Genomic DNA, 2,572 nt, shown 5'->3' on the forward strand with positions numbered 1-2,572 from the left:
AACAATTTTATCTACATCCCAGACCTGAATCACTAATGGTGGCAGCAGTGAATGAATATAGAGGTTGTCCAGTTTCATCCATGCTTGACAATGCATCACCCTCAGACAAGTTGATGCTAAGCTTGTTGGAATGCGAATATACCCTTCAATTTTTTCCATCCTGCCCCTCCCACCTACCTACCCAATTCCTCTTCAGAGACCCATCTCATGAGTCTGTGCTAAGACAAGTAGTGCCAACTCTACATTCTTTGGGTGCCCTTGTGTCACCAGGATAGGGAATTTATTACCATTACTTCCTGAGGTTGAAAGCCAGAGATGGTCTCAGACCCATCTTGGACTTTTTGAACCTCAATAAATACATCAAGGAGATAAAGTTCTGCATGGTGTCCATAGCTGCAATCATCCCTTTCCTAGATCCATGAGAATGTTATGTTGCCCTCAACTTACAGGATGCATGCTTCCACATGGCTGGATACCACACCCGAATCCACAAGTGCTCCATCTCACAGCATGGTGCCTCCAGGGTTGAATGAAGAGGATGTAAGCTGTTAAGGATCACACTGAGGAGCGCCACTGAACAGCAGGAAACCTGCCATGAGGGCTCCTTCCTGAGTAAGTGGAAATGTTTCTCCATTTGGTCAGCTTCCCATATTGTCTCTGTCAGGGGGTTTACTCAAAGTTGGGACACTCCTGTGTGGCTGCATCTGGGACCAGCTCTGACTGATTTGATGGCCCCTTCCTTCACTCATTTGTGCTCTTTAGGAGTCACAGTGCTTCCTCTTTTTGGCTTGGCCCTCTGGCCAGATCACTCTACCTTCTGGAGTGGTAGCAGAGTCTCACTGGACCAACCATTCCAGGTAGTCTTATGATTCAAAACTATGCCACTTTCCTAGTGGCTGATAAGAGAACCCAAGCCTAGGTTCCAGCCCTTGAATCAGCATCCAAGCTCTACACGCCTCCATCCTTGCTGCCATTTCCCTTGGTCTCTTCATACTCTGACCTCTGCAGGTCTTCTCCACCACTCCTCTGGATAAACTCTTCCCTAAGGGTCAGGATCCCAGGGCTTCTGCTCTCCTCTGTGTTTGCGCTTTCTCTCCTGACTAGGCCTTCCACACTGCAGTCCCCTTCTGCTCTACCTTCCTGGCTTTATACAAGCCCCACCTACTCTGCCCAGATGAACTCCATCTTCAATTAGTGCTTGTCAGTCAAGCCTAAGTCATCTCCTAAGAGCTACCTATTGGTTAGTTAGCTCCTTCTGAGACACCTTAATCCCTTCAGGGGAGATGTAGGGGGAACAGCCCATCAGTCTGCCTGATGCAGATTAAAATTCAAATGATACCTGACTATTTCTTGAACCTCAAGGAGTCAGGTTTAGTGCTTAGCTCCATCAGGGTGCACCTACCAGCCATCTCAGCTTTTCACTCTAAGACATAAATAGGATGAGTGAAAGCAGTCTCACAGATTCCTTAAGGGTCAAGATAGATTGTTTTCACCCATCAGAGACCCAGTACCTTCCTGGGACCTGAACTTAGTGTTGTCGCCACTTATGATCCTCCCTTTGAGCAGTTAAAAACAACAAGGAGTCTGGTGGCACCTTAAAGACTAACAGATTTATTTGGGCATAAGCTTTCGTGGGTAAAAACCTCACTTCTTCAGATGCATAGAGTGAAAGTTATAGATGCAGGCATTATATACTGACACATGGAGAGCAGGGAGTTACTTCGCAAGTGGACAACCAGTGTTGACAGGGCCAATTCAATCAGGGTGGATGTAGTCCACTCCCAATAACAGATGAGGAGGTGTTAATTCCAGGAGAGGAAAAGCTGCTTCTGTAATGAGCCAGCCACTCCCAGTCCCTATTCAAGCCCAGATTAATGGTGTTAAATTTGCAAATGAATTTTAGTTCTGCTGTTTCTCTTTGAAGTCTGTTTCTGAATTTTTTTTGTTCAATGATAGTGACTTTTAAATCTGTAATAGAATGACCAGGGAGATTGAAGTGTTCACTTACTGGCTTATGTATGTTACCATTCCTGATGTCCTATTTGTGTCCATTTATTCTTTTGCGGAGGGACTGTCCGGTTTGGCCAATGTACATGGCAGAGGGGCATTGCTGGCACATGATGGCATATATGACATTAGTGGATGTGCAAGTGAATGAGCCCTTGATGGTGTGGCTGATGTTGTTGGGTCCTCTGATGGTGTCGCCAGAGTAGATATGGCATTTTACGAATGCTTGATAAAGATCTTGTGCTCGCTTCGGCAGCACATATACTAAAATTGGAACGATACAGAGAAGATTAGCATGGCCCCTGCGCAAGGATGACACACAAATTCGTGAAGCGTTCCATATTGGGGTGGCGGCGACTCTGGGCGCCGCCGCTCCAATATGTACCTACAAGATGTTTATCAAGAATTCGTAAAACTACAATACCCACCTGGGTAAGTGAGGAAACAGATTGACAGAGCAAGATGGGTACCCCAGAAATCACCTACTACAGGACAAGCCCAACAAGGACAATAACAGAACACCACTGGCCATCACATACAGCCCCCAGCTAAAACTTCTCCAGCG

General features: G+C 46.2%; 1 non-coding gene across 1 annotated transcript; it reads left to right on the forward strand.

Moving 5' to 3' along the window:
* Window positions 1-2,247: 2,247 nt before the first annotated feature.
* Window positions 2,248-2,354, forward strand: LOC128843818 (U6 spliceosomal RNA). Its single transcript, XR_008446346.1, has one exon. It is a non-coding gene; the product is annotated as a U6 spliceosomal RNA (small nuclear RNA).
* The last annotated feature ends 218 nt before the right edge of the window (window positions 2,355-2,572 follow it).

This window comes from Malaclemys terrapin, chromosome 9 (genome assembly GCF_027887155.1).
Source record: "Malaclemys terrapin pileata isolate rMalTer1 chromosome 9, rMalTer1.hap1, whole genome shotgun sequence".
Classification (NCBI taxonomy): Eukaryota; Metazoa; Chordata; order Testudines; family Emydidae; genus Malaclemys; species Malaclemys terrapin.